General features: G+C 34.9%; 1 protein-coding gene across 1 annotated transcript in view; it reads left to right on the plus strand.

The window, feature by feature from the left end:
• Positions 1–3129: 3129 nt before the first annotated feature.
• The window catches only part of LOC150107385 (uncharacterized), a 51250-nt gene continuing 32340 nt past the window's right edge, over positions 3130–22039 (plus strand). Inside the window, exon 1 of the mRNA XM_090391246.1 lies at positions 3130–3236. The gene's annotated coding sequence lies outside the window, so the exon portion shown is untranslated. The remainder of the gene's footprint in view (positions 3237–22039) is intronic.

Below are 22039 nucleotides of genomic sequence, written 5' to 3' on the forward strand. Positions count from 1 at the left end.
CAACTTCTTCACCTGAATCAATAAGCATATTCTTTATGTTTTGCCACTTGAGTTGTCAAGGCTTGATTTTTGTTTTGAAAAGTTGTTTTTTTCCCTCCAGTAATACTTTGAGTTCAACTTTACCTTTGAAAACTGCTCAGTTTTGATTCCTTTTAAAATTTTTATGCATTTTTTTTTCATAAAATTATAAGATTTTTATCCTCAAAATGAAATGATAAGCACTTCCAATTTGTAAATCTCCAGTATACTCTTGTATCCTAAATCAGTAGGAAGACATCGCTGTCAACAACAGCACAGTCAGTAAGGCATTCTTAATTGTTTGTTTGTTCTTTCCATGTGAATTTATTAAATCGGAATGTAGTGTTAGTAATTAGCAGTCCACATCCTGAACAGAAATCAAGCAAATACACACCGTTATTATTCTTGCTCTGCTATTTAGATCGCTAACCAGAACCAGTGTTTGTTTTCTTGTTACGTTCAGCTGTTCCCTCTCTCACAGACACAACTTGAAGAATTGTTCTTCTTTCTTAATAGAAGCTTCTGTGTGAACCATAGGGACAGGTAAATTAATTTCCAATTTTCCATTTGGATAATTAGATTTAGAACTACACGACATTTTCCCTGTGCTTGAAAATATTTGATTCGAACCTAATTTGACAAAAGTCTTTCCACCAGATGCAAAGAACTAACTAGGTTTTTGCTGAAATACTACACTCGATGGTCCACTGACCAAGGATGACCGTCATTGTGACCACTTTTCACTATTTCTTACCTATTACTGGTGTCGGAGGAGTTCATTATTTAAATGTGGTATTAACAGTATAAGGTAATCAGCCCTATAAACAGAAAAGACCGTAATAAAGTTTCACCCTGTACACAGAATTCGAACCTAGTTATCTTTCCCAGGCGAGTAATACGTGGCGAAACTATTATAGAAAATGTAGGCCCTCGGGTTTTTCCCAAGTTGAAAATCTAGTAAGTACCAAAACGCAGAAACTCTGAAGTTTTTTAAAAGTCAATTTCATTTCGTTATATACTGAATAAATTCACACTTCTGACAAAGTCTGTTTGCCATGAATTCAGAAATACGATCCATACAGAGAAAGGCATAAAAGTGCTATAACACTTTTCTCCTTCACTTGTGGGATCTTTCATTTCAAAATATTCAAAGTGGAGATAATACAGCTTTGCTTAATTAGTATTAAGTATTTCCGGAATTCTTGGAGTGTTTAGTTCAGCAATATGTAAGAATCTTTTTTTTTTTTTTTTTTTTTAAATACTGCATAGCTAATGATATCCAGTTTGTTTTTGTGTGAGAGAAAAATGCTTCGTAATACCAACAAACGGACGTTTTTTCTTAAGGCTCTCTCTAGGAAGGGAGGACGGGAATCAAAATTAGCACGCATTTCGATTCTCTTAAAAATTGTCATATCCCTTCCTTCCCTTGCAAGGCCAGGAATAAAAATCCCTAGTTTACAGCAGAAAAACAATTCTCCACCTTCAGTTGAAAAGTCCTAATAAAGGTTTTGCGCTCTAGATAGGATTCGAACCCCGGTCTTGCCAACCAAAGTATCGCCTGAAGTGCAGAGCCTCAGAGAGGGAGAAAGAGAGAGAGGGGGGGAAAAACATGACTGCTTGTCGTAGCTACCCCTCCCAAGGTTAGTGATGAAACTTAGTTCTGCTTAACTTGGGTGCAGATAAGAATGTGCACTTCAGACCAATATCGCTACCGACCATTTGGTCTCATTAATATCAAAAATTCACAGTTTCTTTACAAAAGTATGCAATATTTCCTGGTTCATCCGGCGAACAATACATGAGCAACTCGCGTTTCCATTGGTAAAATATTCGCTGAATACTTAGAATCTTGAATCAGAACATATTGTTCACAGCCGGTTTAGATAATGTACGGTAGTAATAACTTCAGCTAGGATAATGTATTGACTTCCTGGGAATCATTTTTTTCAAAATAAATTAAAAGAGCTTGAATCTCCTGCACTCGAAATACATAGTAAACACAATTTTTGCTTGTGCGCTGCAATGTGTTGCACCGATGTGTGACTTTCTTCTAGAAACCGCTTTCATTTATGCATCCCGGAAAATGACTGTGACCTTTGGTTGGAAAGACTTAGATTCAAATACCATCTAGGAAGTCGGAACATTTACAGTATACGGGCTTTTCGATTCTCTTATATAAGGACAAGTGACAAAGTATGTTCCTTGTCACTTGCATTATAAAGGAAAGTGACAAGCGGATGATTAACTTATTGTAAATCATAAAACCATCGTTTCCTAATGTGTTATGTACAGATTAATGAAATACTGAATATCAAATACTTTAGCTAGTATATCATAGTAGTTTTATGTTATCACGTTCCTAATCAAAAAGTGGAAAAGGAAATGGAGCTGTAATTTCTTTTTCAAATCAGCACTGAAAACAAATATCGGCAGACGAGAAAATCGTGTATGACCAATATCACAGAGATTTGTAAATTGTAGTAGTTAGTTCTGTAAAGTATGTTTTATCAAAATGCATCAAAAAGAAAGAAGAAACCACTTTCAAAAATAAATGGACATTTTTATGAGTTTAAAAATGTGTAAGTATTACATAAAAATAAATGCTATTATATCTGTATATGCGTAATTTTCCTCTCCTAAATATTCTGAAGAAAAATTGACGATGTCCTGTTGCAGTAGTGGTATGAATTGAAATATTAAAAAGGCGCAAAAAGTATTTAAAAAAAATGTCTTTAAAGTTAATTTTTCTGTTAAAATGCACGCGGTAGTTTATTAATTCCCCTTCCCCCAAAAAATACAAATTTTCGTCCGTTTTTTTTTTTAATATATATATTTTATTATTAAATAATAATAAAATACACACAGCTCCTGATATCTACATTACTAACGAATGTGTGCCTTCCAATCGAATACAAACAGATAAACCCAGTGACGACATGTTGATGTTTTCATCGTTTTATCCACGATCTTTTACAATTAAAAAAAAAAAGAACTCATTTGAGTAAAAGCGAATGAAATACTCTGGCGCGTGCGCAGTGATGTTCCCAGTTCAGTATCAGATCGGAACACCTGTAGACAAAACTGTCAGTAGTGGCTGGAATTACACGCTGCCGCTACTCCTTGATTCGCGAGACTTGTTCGTGCGTAGAGTGTACATGTGAGGAAGCCGATGGGTACAACCAACACCACGTGAATAGATGATTTCATTCAGCAGTATGGTGGGTCTAAACATACACGGCTCTGTATGTGTGTGTTACTTTTCTATTTATTTCTTAATTTTGTAGTGACTGAAAGGGATTATATCCTGCTCCTTCCAGTCTTTTTTTTTTTTTTTTACTAATGGTAAGTTTTTTTTTTTTTTTTGCATTAACAGTAGGTGACTATTGAAAGACATTTTTGTTGTTGTTGTTTTGATGTTAATCTTGATTTGTATTCAAATGATTTATGTTTGTTTTAGGGGGAAAAAAACGTTTCTTTTATATAAAAAAATGTTTTTTAACAAATGTGAATTTTAAAAATGAAAAACTGCGCATATTTAGATGCGCCTACGTGATCCAGTTACTACTGTTGGGAATATTGACAAGCAGTTTTTTTTTTTTCGTTTCATATTTTTGTGTTGCGTGTTATCTATTTCTACGCTGCTTGTAGTAATAATATTCTAGCTTTAATGATTATGTAAGGCCTGCATCTAAAGCGGTTGTTAACAAGTGGTTGTTGGAGAACGAAATACCACATCGTTATGAGCAAGCTGCAAAATAAAATAAGTGGCTCGGACTGTCTTACTCGCAATATTTCTTTGCGCACATGCCCATTTGAACTCTAGCTCACCGCCCGCATCACTTGTTTTACTCATCTCGCCATATCCATGAAGACAAGGTCTGCAAATAGAGTAGCATATGGAAACATAAAAGCGTAACAAATAATATTCAGTTCAGTGCGTGTATAAAATGTATGATTTTAGAAATGTGTAAGAAAATACATTTTCTTAAATTATGATACAGGAAGTTAGATGCATATTCTGCAATCTGCGACCCTATCCACAGATTAAAATGCTTTTTGTTTTCTTTTTTTTTTTTTTAGAAAATGATGTGTTACCGGCTCATCTCCATTTGCAAAAAAAAAAATCCTTCAAATATTCATTTCGTGCCAAGATTCAAATCCTTTTTTTTTTAATTCTTTTTGAACTAAAGAAGATATATTGCATCGTTCTTTGCGACTGCAGCACGGAGACACGAAAAGCTCGAGAATTTAATATGGTGGCTAGATCACATATTTGAAAGAAATCAGTAACGTCAATTCAGACCAAATTGTATACTGCTGAAGTTTTATCCTCGTTCTGAAGGGATGACGAGTTTCTATAGCAACTAAACATGTTATTTAAAAAGAAAGAAACAGAATTCTCTCTTTTTTTTTTTTACATGTACAGAGAAGATAAAAATTGGTGTCAAATTAATTTTTCTCTTGCAGTTTATCAGTACCCATTCACTAGTTAAATCCCGAAAACAGTGCTAAATGTAGTAGCACTATTTTCGGGATTTATAGATTCTTCCTTCACTCTCCAAATAGGCACTCTCCTCCCGCCTGTGATCAAATTTCACAAAAAAAAAAATAATAATAATAATAACAATGTTTTAATATCTTAATTTTATAATTCTTTATGTATAATTAATCGATCTGTCCATAGAGGTCTAGTAAATTTATTTGGAAGATAGCATCTTATCATCCTGGTGTAGCTATTCTGCATCTTTATTTTCATGAGCAATAATTACCATAATCTCTTTACCTCATCTTGCTGTTATATATGTGAGTTTTTATTTTTATTTTTGGAGTTGATTTAGGAAACTGCGTGTGACTTGTGCGTGAAATGTCTCCTCACTCTGTTGCATTTCGAAAAGTCTTTGACTGTTAAACTGTTATTGCGTTTTATTTGGTTTCAGAATAAAATTTTTAGGATAGTATTCTTTGAACTGTCAATAAGGGTACTGAAAACCGAGAGTTGGAAATTCAGGACATATCATATAGTCAAGAGGCAAATGATTAAATGCGATTCACTTCTATTCAGAATGTCTCCAATGTTTGCTTCCATTAAATGAAAGTGCCGTTTCTTTTATCAGAAAAACAAATGCGAAAAATAGTGTTTGAAAAGACAAGGAAAAAAAAGTGTTACATAACATTTTGGATGGCTCCTTCACACGTCACATCCTCCCATCAAGAGTTATGCAACTTAGGGTCAGTCATCAGAAATAAAGTTGTTTATTAAAGAAAACTGGGGTGGTCATTCCATCCCCCCCACCCCCAACAGAGATTTCGAGATGCTCACCAGTCTTGTCCGCCTTAATATTAATTCAATTCTGGTTGAAAAATATTTGTTTGGTTGCGAAATAAGTAAAAGATTTAATAAAATAAAATTCACTTCGAAAATTGGAAACTAGATACAGGGAAAAAACGAGCATATGCTAGTAAAGAATATAACTTTCCAATCTAGAAAAAAACATGCTCTTATCAAATTAAGAAATATATATATATATATATATATATATGCATGCATCATCAGCTATTTGCTGATGATGATGCAAAGATATTATTATTATTACGGGCGACTCCAGGGAGTCCTTATACTCATCGAGGGCCCTGAACATCATGTCCACACAACTATACGACATTCTCACCAGTATCTATCATACCTTGCCTTGAACTCACTCACTGTCATAGCACCAACAACAGACTCTGGCAGCTTATTCCACTCATTTACCACTCTAAAAGTAAAAACCCAGCTCTAACACCCTTGCTAACCACACTCTTGCCCAGCTTCCATAGGTGTCCCCTAGTTCTCCCGCCACCAGTCTTGTTCTCAAAAATATCGTCTGAATTAATCCTATAGAAACCCTTTAGCAATTTGAATGTCTCAATCATATCTCCCCTTTTCTGCCCTATCAACCAATTTCTGCAACCCACAAATCTTCAACCTGTTCTCATAAGGTTCATTCCATAGACCTGCTACCGTCTTGGTCACTTGCCTCTGGATCCTCCTCCCCATCAAGAAGAAACCTAGGTGACCAAATCTGGGCACAGTAGTCGAGATGAGGTCTTATCAAGGCTCAGTACGGAGGTACAATAATTTGCTTGTCTCTGCTCGTCAAAGTATTTTTCAACAACCAAATGAGTTGAGGAGCTGATGTAGCCACTTTTGCAATGTGCCCCCTAAACTTCATCTCCCTATCCACCAACACTCCAAGATAGGTAGGGTAATCACGAGGCTGCTGGTATGCAGTACTTGCAGAATGATTTGAATTAAGCTGGAAATGTGGGCATGTGAAAATGGCTGTACTTTCAACGTTAATAAATGTAAAATCATGCGCTATGGTGTGATTAGATACCCAATGTCGTATTATATTATATTATATTGGTGAGATTATGTTTGAAGAAACTGATGAGGCTAGGGATCTTGGAGTTTTAGTAGACAGGAAGTTGAAGTTCAAGGGTCATATAGCAAAAATTGCAAATACAATTCAGAGAATAAGGCAATGCTGAAACGAATCTTGACATGTAAAGATAAGGAAGTCATTTTGCCTCTTTACAAGATCTTGATAAGACCTCACTTGGACTATTGAGCACAGATCTGGTTTCCGTGGTGATTCTGATACAGTGGAGAGAGAGTGCAAAGGAATGTTTTGCACAATCAGTATTTAACAAAATTCAATTTTGTTGAATACCGATTTTGAAGGCAGATTGAGAATTTGTAGGCTGCAAAACAGGAGAAAGAAGGGCGATATGATTGAGATATGAGACTTACAAACTTCTAAAAGGGTTATACAGAATATCAGTAGATTGAATTTTTCATTTTATGGAGGGTGGGGAAAGGATGCGAGGCCATCCATGGAAGTTGATAATGAATGCTGTCAAGAAGTGGGTTAGGACTAGATTTTTTTCTCATATGATAGTGCGTGATTGGAATGGATTACCGTTGGATGTTGTATGTGCAAGTAGCATTAATGAATTCAGGAGGCCATGCTATTTGCAGTTGGTGCAAATAGTATGGCCTCCCTCGATGAGTTTCTGACTCCTTGAAAGTCTCTCTTAATAATAATAACACTGTAATAGCTTCTTCGCACAATTCACAGGCAAACAAATCTTGGTAGTTTTGGGAGTGGTTGGTAACACTTTCATCGTATAAAATTTTTGGGATGGAAAACGCACTTACAGCCTATGATCCTTTTACGCTTGCGAGGTGTTCTTGATGCGTAAACTTAAGAGGACAACTATAGTGCAATATCAGATTGAGGAAGCGAAGAAAGCTTAACTCCCAGTAAAGGAAAAAGTGAAAATGATTAGTTAGCCATTTTAGTTTCTTGTTATTGTTTTATTTTACCTGCTTAAATGTTTATATATTTCCATTGTATTTTTTAAAATACTGTATGTCTATCATTGTCACCTATTAACGACTGTATAATCTCCCCTCTACGAGTGAGGAACCTTCATTTTCATTCAACTTCAATCAAACTGGATTAGCCGATCCCACACGGAAGTAGAACGTTTTCTCTCGGAACGTCAGGTTTTTTTAACCTCAGAACAGGCAAACCGGCCTCGTGCACACATAGCCCTACAAACATAAAATACTTATCTCTAGAGGAATGCAATAGACTAATGGCAAACCCGTTACATTACATTGCCGAAATCCCATAATAAGGGACTCAACCCGTCTTAGACAGATGAGAAATGGATGGAATCTCGATTTTCATGATGTGCTTTACGGACCACTCGAGCTTCGACTCTCTCCAAGTCTCCTGTAAACATGTGCGCGAGAAATGAAATCTTGACAGCTAACTAACCAAGTAAATTTCTTGGTTGTGGTATAATATATTAAATTAAATCTGTGGAAAAAAAAACGAAATTTACGAAACAACTAATTTACAAACTGAAATACGAGAATCATTTCAGATGTAGTATTGGCTGCTACAAAACCTAATGAGACCAAATATTGCCATAAACAGTGAAGCCCTCTCCAATTTGATTGTCCCATGTATTACTCAGAAAAACTTTAAGGGCTTTATACAGTCGAATTCATACGGAGCTGGTAAAGTTTCAGTTTCTCATTCAGCAAAAAGAGGCGAACCGGACGTAATTACAATCAAACCAAATATCAAATTTAACACTGCGGTGCATACCAACTACTTGTGGTTGGAAACTGCAGCTGTTGGCATGCTGTCCTGAATATCCGAATTACTGCATATGATGCAATAGCAAGAAATGCCGAAACAAAGGCAAAGACAATAAATAATTTTCCCCAAACAAAGGAGGCGAGGGGGTACCGCTATTCTACTTGGCGGTCCTCTGCTTTTCACCTGGGATGATCACCGCTCCCCATCTCTCTCTTCCACACGCACACAACTGTTTACCGAGATTTCGTTCTGTTTTTATACATTTGTTTCTTAAAGCATTGACTGAGCATAAAGAATGTGAAATAAACATTCATTTATTAATTGAAACTTAAGTGGTCATCGTAGACATTTTTTATAAAGTAAGGATCAGAATATTTTGCACTCAAAACAGGCATAGATAAATACCGGGATAATATGCAAGTTACTTTTAAATGTGATACAAATAAGTTTGTTTGTGAATGTGTGCGCGCGCGTAGCTAAAATATTGCTATTTTCTTCTTCTTTTTTCTTTTTTCTTCCCTTTTAATTAATTCCACTTCAAAAGATTGCACCAGAAAGAATGTTTGAAAACCAAATTTTACTCTAAAGCAATAGCAGGCATATTACCACATACACTTCATTTCCACATAAGCTTACAGTGGGAGCACACGTTACGCCTTAGTTCTTGTTTGTTTTTTTGTGATTTAACGGAAGTATTACTACCATCCGCTTTCTCTCAACACACACAGAAACAGTTTTGGAATACCAAATTTGAGAGTGTTTACTGTACTAGGATTAGGTTGGTATTTTCAGTAAAGATCAACCAACTCATTCTCCATTTCCCTGAATATTACAACTAATAAGGTAAGTAGGATGGTTTCAGGTCTTGAAAAAGAAGAGGATGACATCCCTCCTCATTCTATCCCACTTTACGCACAGACTATTAGAAATTCGAAGTCATTTTTGTATTTCCCTCTCCTTTCCAATTGTCAATGAAATTGCATCTATTAGAAATTTCATTGATAACTCTGGTTATATTTTGGTATCTTATTTTATGTTACCAATCTGGAATGCTTTGCAATGATCCCTAAGCTTTCGTCGTCAAATGGCTTTTCCAATGTTCCAGATTGTAATAGAATCTTTTGAGTCTTTCTCGTGCGTCGTGTCATCTGCCCTTCCATGGAATCGTGCACTGTCCACTTAAATTTCTGCTAGACTGTACTATTTAGAATTAATGCCAAAGAAGCTGAGGCTACATAAGTACTTTGTTTTGAAAGAGGATAAACGCTGTCCTCTAAATCTAGCTAACTCAGCTTCAGTTATAAAAGGCATTAAAAATCCTTTTGGACTTCTCGATGGAATGTACCAGTAGGTATGCGACTGCGCTGCGAAGAAGGCGAAACGAAGAGATCAGTAATGTGAACAAAAGACCCATAAGTTCTCATAGACGTGTCTATGCAAACTCGTGCTGGGAAAAAAAAAAAAAAAAAGCCAAACAAAAAAAAAAAAAATTAAAAAAAGGCTTTGTGAGGACACTTGCATATCTGCTAGTTTACTTTGTTGAAATTTTTTATTGATTTTTCCCTTTTCCACACTTACCTTGCAGAAGAGTATTTACAATAATTCAGAAGATTCCCACCACCACCCCTAATATATATATAGATTTGATGGACACTCTTAATACGCCTATCTAAAAAAGTAGTTTAATATTTTCTCTGCTACTAAAAATAGTATGTTTTAGGATCCGGTCTACATTCCTTATTTTCGCCTAAGATAGGACTTGTCACTTTTGGCTACAAAAAGCAGCTGTCTTTACTCCTTCTAGCCAATTGTTCCAAATTAAGGGATGGAAACTTTTGAACTTTCAGATCTGCTACTTCTTTACTCCACTGTACAACATACGGTGTGTTCGCTGTATAAATAACAAAATAATCTAATACTTCTTCAGTAAGTATCAGCATTTTTATACTTATCAGCCATCTGTAATAGTATAGTTTCATTGCGATAGGCATATTAAAAACTTTTCCACGTCACATGCTATATAATTGTATTTGTAATGGTTGCTTTGTGTCATTAATTTTAAATCTTCTTAACATATTTCGCACTTTCAGAATTTAAAAAAAAAAAGTGCTTCCAAAATTAAATTAATAAAATATACTCTTCTAATAGTAATATTCATTCCCAAAACACTTCATGTAGGAACATCGTATAATCTTGAATGAAATCAAATATTTATGTTTCACTTAGTTTCAGCATTGCATGCATTTCTGCAATGACATATTGTGGCCCACAGTGGCTCGTCACACATACACACACAAAAATCAACATTGTCTTTTTTTTTTCCTTTTGTTTTTTTCCTAGTTTGATCTAAACTCTGACCGGTCACTTAACTGAATGACTATCGCAGATGCTACTTGCAGTGTCCTTCGGTCATTCGTCGACCTGGTTACTTTGTAATTATACAGTGGGGTGTTTAAAAAAAAGTTCAGCATATATATATATATATATATATATATTTTTTTTTTTTTTTTTTGGAGACCATGTCTCCATATATAGACTTACTGTCTAGGTCCGTTCTCACCCATACAACCTACCTATGTCTTTCCGTGTATACAATTTCCGCATTCTTGCACTTGATTCAGATGAGGTTGACAAATAGGTTTTGCTATGTATATATTTGCACTCTAAATATAATTCAGAAAGTATATTTACATGTGTAAGTATTTTGAATCGTTCCATTTTTAAACCTTCCTTTTCTTTTTGTTTTGGTATTTCAAACTTTGTAATTTTTGTATTTTCTTCTGTCTTTCTTCTTTGTCTGTGTGTCTTACATACAGATATTATCTATATCTCTTTAGCTACCTAAAGATGAATTCAACTGTAGATGAGGCAAAATAGATAATTTTTGAAATGGAGCTGCGTTCGTTATAATCCTTATTTCCCAAAAGAAGAAAAGCAAGTAAACGTTTCTAATAGCGGCACTATATTATATTTCCTCTTTTATTATAGCGTTTAAGAGGGCAACTGATCTTACAAAACTCATATCACACCTGATAGAAGAATAAAAATTCAAGTTGACAGTTTAATGACTCCAATATTTCGTGTTTTTCCTCACCAAGACCGACTAACACCTATGGACACCTTTTTAAGCTGTAAGGCCTAGGAAGGAGCGCCTTTCATGGCTAATGTTGTCCGGAGACCTTAAAATTTGGCTTTAAGATTAGCTGTCATTAAAAAAAAAAAAAAAGCGTCATTATTTTTTGCCTGTGATGAAACGAACCCGATTTTTTTTTTTTTTTTTGATTCCGTGGATAGAATTTGTGACATAGTCTATTGGACGTGACTGCTGAATTCGTCCACCACCAACAGCTATGGACTTAACTGTCCTTAGTTGTGGTGAAGGTGACGAACTTACTTTTTAGGTTCTTCTACACATGCTGGCAACTCTTCCAGTTTGTCCATAATAGGACAACTTTCAGGTGCATGAAAGTTTGCGTACATCGAAAACCGAGAAGGGAAAAATTTCATCTAACCTGGATCAATAAGATTAGTGCAAGCTTAGTACAGGGGATTAAAGTCTGTACAGCAATTTTATGGCTTTTGGCTTAATCAGAACCGGTTATAAAATATAGAAATAGTGTTATTAGAGTAGTGGATTGCTTGGAAGGAAATTTGAGTATTTTGTTAATTCTTTTGGTAATGTAGCTATTACATAAGGTGTAACAATAAGGATGTTATTGGGAGGAGAGGGAATATTTGTGAATGTATCTTGCTTTGTGAGGTTTTGTATATATTATGAAAGAAAGGATGCCATCGGAACGATGCGTTATTAAAGTATCTAGAAAAAAAGCCTGACGACTGTTGTTTTATTTATTATTTTTTTTTTTTTTCTATTCTGGGATGCCTGTGGTTGAGGTGTTGGTCTATAGTTTGGGCCATGCGTCCAGAAAAAAAAAAAAAGCTAGAAAAGTCACTGTATCAGGAGTATTTTTACAAAATGTTCTTTACCTTTCAAAATTTCCTTCTTTTAAAATGGTTTCTTATCTTCCACATCTTGGGGCAGCCCGAGTCAGGTACCGATTTTGAAATTTGGATATATATATATAGATTTCAAATATATTGTTCATACTTTTACTATAATTTGTTCGAGATATTTTTCATGATGACAGCATTTCTGCACCAGCCCCCTCTCCCCACATCACATCCATTTTCTTACAAATTCCCTAAGTGACCCTGTAAGTTGCAACTCTTGTTAGTACCTCATAATTAATTAATAAAGAATGATTACCTATACATTCTTCATATCAGAGCTGACTTAGACAGCTATATTGTGAACAGTTTGAATTAAAAATGCAGCTGTTTCACTGTGTTTGTTTAATGTCACCATTCTTTCCTGTCGCTTCTCGTTAGTGACTAGCTAATATCTGTGATTAAGACCAATTAGAATTAAAACGACTTCCCTCCAAAATAATATATTCTCCAAGTACAACCAAAACAGTACGTTGTTGCTGAATGCACAGAGCAATCATATGAACTGTTTACAGTTAGTTGCGATTATTATATCTTTCTGCCACTTGTTTTTTTTGAAAGTCAGAAATGAAAAAGAGATGTAGGCCATTTCTATTAAATCATTAAAATAGTATTTATTTATTTATAGCACAAAATTCAAATAATAAAATTCCTACAAAAGTAATTATTTTCTGTTTACTATGAATACTGTTAATAACAGCTAAGTGTGTATGCGCAAAAGATCGTGGACTGCTGATTCTTGAAATAAACGATCTCCTTGAAGTCCCCTTTATCTCCAGGAAATAAGGCACATCTATCTAATACTGGATAGTTAAAATGGTTATGCGATGTGCAACTGTCCTATGTTAATGCAAATATGCATTAAAACATATGTAAACCTGTATATATTATGGCAATTAAATGTTGACCGAGAAATAAAAGATACCAAGGCTCCCCCCCCCCCGTATTTTATTCATATTTCTATCACACTCACTTCTGCTAGAAGAGGATAATTATTTTTATCCCCTTCAAATTATGTCTCCAATAATAACCTTTGACAATCGAATCTGGAGATTTCCGTATCTCCTCCTTTGCCCATCGGACACCAATAATAATTCTGTTATCACAATTTATCTATCCTCAAGTGAAATATTTATTTTCGCTAATGCAGATTTCATTTTAAACCTCGAATTCAAAACAGGATCATGTTTTGAAAGCGCGAACCACTTGAGATAGTCAAAGCTGTCCAAGCAAGTATTCATTAAAACTAGTAATATATATCAAGATAAAGTATATTCTTAATTCTAAAGAATTCCGGATGATCTGCTAGAATAATTTTTGAGCTTCTCCGCTTTCTATCTTCTTTATGCACAAGACAAAATTAGTTCAGTTACTGCCAACAATTCTACAAACCAAAATACATATTCGAAGGATGCATATCTACACACTACGCAATATATCGCTCACTAATAGTATTTTTTGTCTGATAATTGTGTGTGTTCTCAGGCCGATATGTCTGTACGTGGAAGAAAAAATCCAAGTTTCCAGGAGACAAATCCTGCTGTCATAATAACATCCAATGAAAAACAATTTAAAAATAATCATAATTCAGCTATTATGAATTCTTTGTGTTGCCTATTAATACTCGCATATTTTCATTGAAAATTAGGTTAGTACTGTGATGTGGAGCTTATCTAATAAATGTATAAGTTATACCCTCGAGAGCTTGTGTAGTATTTTAAAAAAATATACTAAAACTGCAAAATTTTAAGATTCTACAATAATGTGGAAATATAAATTACTGTACCTTATATTGTGAAGAATAAACTGGTGAAACTGGAAAAGAAAAAAAAAAAGAATATATATAGTATTCATCGTTACTTATATCTCTTATTGAGAACTATGAGATAAAAAAGGGGGGAAAGTTTTGCATGTATTAATGTCGCTTTGCTTTCTGAGCTTATATTAAAAGCTTTTAATTCACCTCCCGCATTACTTATGCATATAACAATTACTGAGCCGTGTAGCCTTACAATTCGCTTCAAAAGAATGGACTGGTCAAGTTTTTCAACTTATGCCAAATGTCTAGTGCTAACATAATACATTCCAGTACAGTATGAGTAAAATGGAGCTTGGGCATATTCAGACTTTGGGAATAACAAAACCAAAATATGCATTCTGTATTTTATTATTTATATTTGTATTTATTTTCTTAATAATGGTGAATTAAAACCTTTAAGTATTTATCACCTATTTCGTGCAGTTAACATATGAACACCTTTAAAAACCTTAGCCTATTTGAAGTTAAGCAAAGGATGGGAATGAAGCACTGATGAATACAGGAATGAAAAGAGAATAACTGAAAAACTTGAATAGAGCGAGCATAATTATATTAGGGCATGTGAACTGGATCGTAGTATAACTACTGCACTAGTAGCTTGCGTGCTTGTGGAAAACAAAGTATTTTAGGTGGTGCGTGCCTGTGTGCTTTTCACATGCGAGTCAATCGTGATTACTGGATTATGTAAACAGTTACTATGTTCTCGTTACACGTGAAGGTCGGCAGTTACAGCTCGTTCTTATAAGTTAATGCAATATTACGTGAGTTGAATAGCAACCTTTGACTTTCAGAACGAAGGGACAGCAGCACTATGAATATTCCAGTGTTCTTTTCTACTTAATAACACGACCTCAGAAATTTAACTACCGAGGATCAGTTTTACGAACCTTGTTTACAATTCTAAGTATTAATTAAGTAGAAAAAATAGAGACGATTTAGTACAGGTACTGTTTATTGATTCTTAAAATTTATAAGTGAATTTATATTTATAAGATAAAGCTTTCCAAGGATGGTTGTTATAACCCTATATTTGTCATGCTCCTGTGTCGAGAAACAGAGGTAATAGTTATTTATTTTCATTTAAGTGCTGCTTTTTTAATTAACTAATTCCACTGGAAATATAGCAAAGTTTTTTGGTTTGTTGTGTGTGTGTGGGGGGGGAAATTGTGTGTGCTGAAATATAATCGGCGCCTAATTATAATTTACATTTCTGGCATTTTATATATGTAAAAGGTTGACACAAATGAATTCTGGTATTTTAAAATGTAATTTTTTCCCCATTAAAACCAAATTGTTGTTAATTATGCGCATGAGTGTCTCTTCATTTTCTAATCTGTAAGGTCAAGGTGGCAGCAGTTCCATAAACATTTCAGTAAGTCTCATGGTATATAAAATTCGAGTCGTTGATCCGTGTGCATCGATAATTTAGACGAATCTCTCAGGTTAATCCACTGATGATCAATTTATAAAACTGCAGCAATATGCAAACCGCCCAAGAACTTCTTAGAAAACTTTGAGCCTATTCCTGAGTCATTTTTAAGAAAATCAGAAGACATTAACTAGACATGCAATTTGTTGGAAGTTTGTCGGTCCCCCTGTTCACAAGGTGCTTTTGATATCGCAATGTAAGAGCCAAAAGTAACATCGTTTTCAGTGCATCACTGGAAAGGATGGACAGTCTCGTTTAAAAATTGACACTGTAAATGGAAGAAGACAATTTCCACAAAAGAGGTGTATGTTTCTGAACTGCTGAAACATTATTCTGCAGTTCAAAGAATGCAAACAGTTTTGTCGAATTTCTATTAAAGTGTATTTACTCAATATTTTACTGAATATTTAGACCCTTCAAGATATCCCCTAAAGTGAATGTACGGTGTGCATCTGCGAACACAGAATCGTTAAGCCTCTTTCCTTTGCAGAGAAATAAACAAACCCTTTTTGCTGTGTTAAAAAATTACTTTCTCTTCGACATCTTGATCGATGTCCTGATATTTTCCCGTTAGATAGCGCACCTTGGCATTCTGGAAACGTCTGTGCGACAACTTTAAACGACCATTTTCAGAATAGGTGTTTAGGTTTCATCTCATCTCATCTTCCTTTCCCTCTTTTACCTTGCGGTGTCCAGGGTTTATTAATCATCGGACCTCAAACCGTTCACAGGATAAGGTGGTCAGTCCTACGCCACGGTGTATCCTATGTCCGTAGTGTTGAGTTCTCAAGGCCGGTTTGCCTGCTTTGCGGGGTGAAAAACCCCAGGATAAAATGGAGGAAAAAACCCTACTGTCCACGCCCAAGACCGGCTATGGCTGAGGAAGATCCTTCAGCTACTCACTTCACCGACGGGAATCGTTTAGATTAAAAAAAAAAAAATAATAATAATAATAATAAAAAGGATCGATTTCCGGATAACATCAACCTGACGTTATCGATGAAGCTTCCTTCGATTGGATGGATGGACCTGAGTTCGATTCTGGTGACGAGGAGAGGACTCTTTATGTGAACGTTTTTAATTCAAGGTTAGCCGATTTCACACAGAATTAGCATTTTTTTTTCTTTTCTATTCCCGGAAACTCATTTTTTTTCATTCCCATACACGCAAGTCGTATACACTGCGTCTGTTTCGTGCAGAAACGGACGCAGTTAATATACAAAAACACTTACATTCGGTAGATGGTGTAATATGGATGGAGGAATGTGTAGTTTGCAAAGCTAGGATTAAAGTAGTGTGAACGGTGGCTTGTGTGGCGTAGAATGCTGTCCGCAATGAGTCCCTGGAGCCCTTGGAGGTGTCACTAATTATAATGATAATAAACTGGACGCATCAAAAATAACTTCATAACAAGAATATATATATATATATATATATATATATATAATTATTATTATTATCCGAGACCTCCAGAGAGAGAGAGTCAAGGACTCATCGAGGGAGGCTATAAATCACCCAAACCAGCTGTCATATCTTCCCTTAAATTCGTTCAACTAGATGCACTCGCTACCCCTAAAGGCAATCTATTCCACTTACTCACTGCTCTGTGGGAGAAAACATACATACATATACACACACATATATAAAATATATAAACACTCTAGCTACAGTTGTTTCTAACTTCACATTCCAAGAGTTGGTTAGAGGTTGGATGTATACCGACTACATTTGGGACGCATACTGAACTTGTTCACCCCAAATAAACTTTACACTACTCGCAAACAATCCGTAATCTGTTACCGTTGTACCTTAATTTTTAAATTGCATTTAAAACATTAACATTATTTTATAAAAATGCTATACATGTACATTGCTATACACATATATAGTGCATTATATATTATTAGTATGATAACCTTGAAATGGCGAGGGATTGTGTACAAATTCGACCCTAGTGATGTCGAATAATAATACGGGTCACTATGATTTGCGCGCGCAACTCATAGTGACACTTATTATTATTATTTTGCGTAGATGATAGAGTATCGCCATTTTATTGAATGTTTAATATGTTTTGACACTGTCCCCATTATAGATGATATCTGTTCTAAAAACAGTTGAAAAAAATTTCCTACTGCAGAAAAAATTTTGAAGCCGAATTAAAAAGTTAATTTAGCATGCCGATAATTAAAAAAAAATTAAGTACCAAATAAAATGCCAGAGGCGAGTTAATCGTGCTCACAAGGAACTTTCACTTGGATAATGAATATGTCATAACGTTACGGATTATGGATAATTTCTAACCTTATGACATCATTTAGTTTGGTTTATTTGGATTTAAGACCCAAGCAAATTATGTCTATTAATTGAGTGTGTTCTAATGGTTGATTTGGCTTTTTTGCGTGAGGAAACCTTTCTATCCCGTATGAGACAGACTAACTCATTCACTCTCATTTGAAAAGTCCTGATAAAGGTTCTTCACATCCTAGCAGGACTTCGAACCTATAACCATGGCATCCTATCACAACACCTCTTTCAAACTCTGTCAGTTCCCTTCTCGCAGCCATTTCACCGGGACGCAGTTGTTCTGACTTGGAAGCATCATATTCATCCAATTTATACCGGCCATAAACACGTGATTCGTTACATGGCATGATGCATCTTGCCCATTGGGTGTCCGTTGACTTCTTTCTAAGCAGTGTGTGTGTGTGTGTGTGTGTGTGTGTGTGTGTGTGTCAGGCAGCTCTTTGTAGATACAGTCTGTATTTGTAGTCATGTATGTTTTAAAGATAGAAGTTTTTCGCAAACTTCTGTTTTGCTTGGAGGAGGGTCCATATCCTATTTACTTAAAATGTAGAATGTGGAGGCAATTAGAGTTGCAATACGTTTCTTGCAAGGAAGGTTAGAAGCCGATGTTATTTAAAGCGGGCAAATCTAACAGCAAATTCGCTTACAGACTAACGAACCTATGAATCCAGGCACGCAGTTTTTAACTTCTCAGCGCATGAGTGAAGTTATTAGAATCATACGAAAAAATGAGTTTGTTAGCGTAATGTCCAAAGAAATTTCGGAACTGCGTACGTTTCAACCAGATCTGTTATAATAATAAAAAAATATATATGTCATGATGTATTCATACATGATTTGAAGAAATAATAGTAGTATATTCGTGGCAACTTATGTCATGGCAAATAGATCTTACCGCAAGCCAATTAACAATGAAATTGGTTAAAAGATAACAATAACAACGGATTCACCATATGTAACGCATATGTGATATACCGTGTTTCACTAAGAATAATGGGCTTGGGGATCAAACCAAAGATTTAACAATGGGATAATGCGAGTTTATTCAAAACTGACAAAACGATTTGTATCCTCTTAGAGAAATTAATAACTTTAAGATGCTTCTTTCAACAATATCTAGGTCATCCCATCAACTTGGCTCTCTTCGAAGCTCCTGTCAATAATCAGTCATGGTTTAAAACAATCTAGCGAGCATGACATTTATAAATATGAATACGAAAATTTAAATATGAATAAATGAATTTTACGTATACAAAACAGTACATAAAATGTCACTTATCTGTGATACAGATTTTTTGAGCAACTAAATATTATTTTGTTATTACCCAGGATGTGTTCACCATCCAGAGTTTTGATGTAAACTTTTTGCCTCACAGTAAGAGCCAACCTGTAAACAGAAAATCCTGCAATAAATGAATATTTAATAACCGTAGTACCTCTGGTCATCATCATCAGCCACTCGCAAACGAATACGATTTTCTTCCAAAATATTTCTGCTAGCTAAAGGAGATGGGTAATCAGGGGCCTAGTGCGTAACCGGCATGTCCTTTATGGAAGGTAGACTTTCCATTGACCTTTTATTTTCCTTTCTTTTTTTCTTTTTTTTTTTCAGTAGGTACTGAATGTATAAGAAGTAATTTCCTGCGCGAAGAATAAGAAAACGATTCGATGCTCTTTTCTTATTCCTCTCTGTTCGGTTCGCCGTGCACGCCGCATAGTTTTAAACTACCGCGATCCTGTAGATCGTGCATTTTTCCATGCCGACCAATCTAGCTTTCCTTTCCAGATGATACCAATACTGCATTCCTTCATATTTGCGTTTAAGCACTTCTTTTTCCTCCCCTCTTTTGTTCTTTGGAAGGTGGGTATATATCTAGCATACGGGTGATGGATAACAATTGCAACAATATTAACTCCAGTGAAAATGCAAATATTAATACGGTTCCAACAAATCTGAAGGATTCTTCTAAGGCAATGGATCCATGTTTCGCAACTGTACAGAACAACCAAATATTCTTTTTGGTGATGACAAATCACATTTGGGATGAAAGTAGTCCTAAAAACCAAGAGTTTTGTTGCAATATAGATGTCTCGTTCATCAAAGACTCGGCTGACTGAAAAGTTCAGTAACTGTTCTAATGCATTTCAAACGACAATGAATTTCCTCATCGTTGTCAGTTTGCTGAGAGAGATGACTATTACGATAAGGAAAGTTGTTGTCATTTTCCTAGCTTTACTCCAACCACTGGAATGACAAGTACTTATACTGAATCAGCTGGATAAACTGATGAAATATTTGGCTTTTTTTTTTAATGTCTATATTTAGGCCAATATTTTCTTAAATGAAATCACTTTGTCAGCATAACTGGAGTTCTACAAGTGACGTTTTGGATCAAAGCCTATTATGGTTAAAAACTTGTGGCAACTCCTGGGAGAAGTTTACCACCATTGAGAATAAAAACAAGAAAGAATTATTGCAGCGAGGACAGTAAAAGCATAATGTCGAGTTGTCTTGGTTCTCGCCAGTTTATACCGTGAATGAATCTCGCGAATGGCTATTGCTAATATGCTATCATGAAGCAGCGTAAGTAGAAATGAATTCTAGTGGACAATCAATTTTCGATAGAATTGTCCAGATAGCTTCCATGCCAATTAATTTAAAGGCTTAGTTTGTTCAATAAAGGCCATCAAAATTAAGCAATTTCACATTTCTCTTCAAGTTGCTATGCAGTAAAGAACATGCGACTTGTTCTACGTAATGACCTGAAACTGCCCTGAGATTTGAGAAGCTATTTTCTCCCCCCCCCCAGTTTTTTTTTTGTTTGTCGGTAACAGAAAGTACTCGATTAGCATGAATACAAGCTCTTCCAGCAACAGGTAGTATAAAGATACCCGATAATTGCCACAGCTGACCTATCACCTTTTTTTTTTTTTAAAGATAGCTTTAAAGTAATCTCCATTGTAATTAAGGCTTGAGTTCTATACCAAGTAATAATGCGAATAGAAAGTCAGGAAAAATCGGGAAATACAAATAATCTGATATTAGTTTGTAAATTTTTCAAACATTAAAAGGGAATATTTGAATACTTATTTTTAAACACATAAAACGGAAATATTTTCAACCATCTACAAAAAGGAATATTAAAAGTGAACATATTACTTCTATGAACACTTACAACCAGCCTCAAGGATAATCGGAAGGTTACGGTATATAATTATGAAAAAAGTTTTTTTTTTCCGCTGAGATATTATAGATTTTTAAAATTCGACAGGTATTTTATATACCCGTTTTTTTTTTTTTTCTCGAATACTACTGAATCCTGATTATCGAAGTCTCACTTATTGGTGATTTTATTGAATTTTGTTTAATTATTAACTGGCGAAGATCTACTTCTCTATTTCTGTGTACCAGTTCTCGACTCGACATGTCATGTGCTTGTCACTAAGTAATCAGGAAGCTTTTTATTTTTCATTCTCTTTACTTCCTGATGTCACATTCTCTGAATCTCGGCCATTAAAATGCTTTCAAAACCTGTTCATAAACTTGAATAGAAGAGGCTTAAGTTTAGTTACTGTCCTTGATTTTGAACTGGTTTTCTTGTTTATTAAGGCGGTTATCAGAAGAAAATCTCCTGCCTTATCGTGTCACTCACAATTACAGCCTAAAGAATATTTACTATAAACACATCCAAGGAATTTAGCAACTAATTAGCCCACCTGATAATTGAAAACAGCGGAGTTTAAATTGCTATATTTGTATTAGAATACCGTTTTTCTTATCACACATCATTGATTTTAAAAAACTAGGCTTTTTTTTAATGAAAAAAATCTATAGTACCCAGCGAGAAGGAGAATAATCTAATAAGTAGGGGAAGACTCCTTCAGTCCAAATTTTTTCCAATTTTCACAAGTGACTCAAAATTTTTAGAATATCTTCATATTGTATTTTCACTGTTTATGTGTCACAGTAATTTATAATTACTATGACATTTCCACCCACCTGAAGTTTAAATCTATAACGACATTTTATTTGGGGGGTCCCCCAGAATAAAATATCATTATAGATTTAAACTTCGAGAATATAATCCAAGAACTCTATTTTACAGAGCAGATATGGTATTTTTTTTTCAAGTTACTCCAGGCCTCCAATAAGCAGAGTAATGGTGGTCTCACACCATTCGTTAAAAAGCACCACTACCTAAAGACATTTACAGATATATATGTCGCAATGGGATTTAAACCTAAATCCAGGTAGAAAAACTCAGACGTTGTTCAACCGGCAAAAAAATTAGTATATAT

This window comes from Typopeltis vanoorti, chromosome 4 (genome assembly GCF_054136105.1).
Source record: "Typopeltis vanoorti isolate ZY-2024b chromosome 4, IOZ_Tvanoo_1.0, whole genome shotgun sequence".
In the NCBI taxonomy this organism is placed as follows: Eukaryota; Metazoa; Arthropoda; class Arachnida; order Uropygi; family Thelyphonidae; genus Typopeltis; species Typopeltis vanoorti.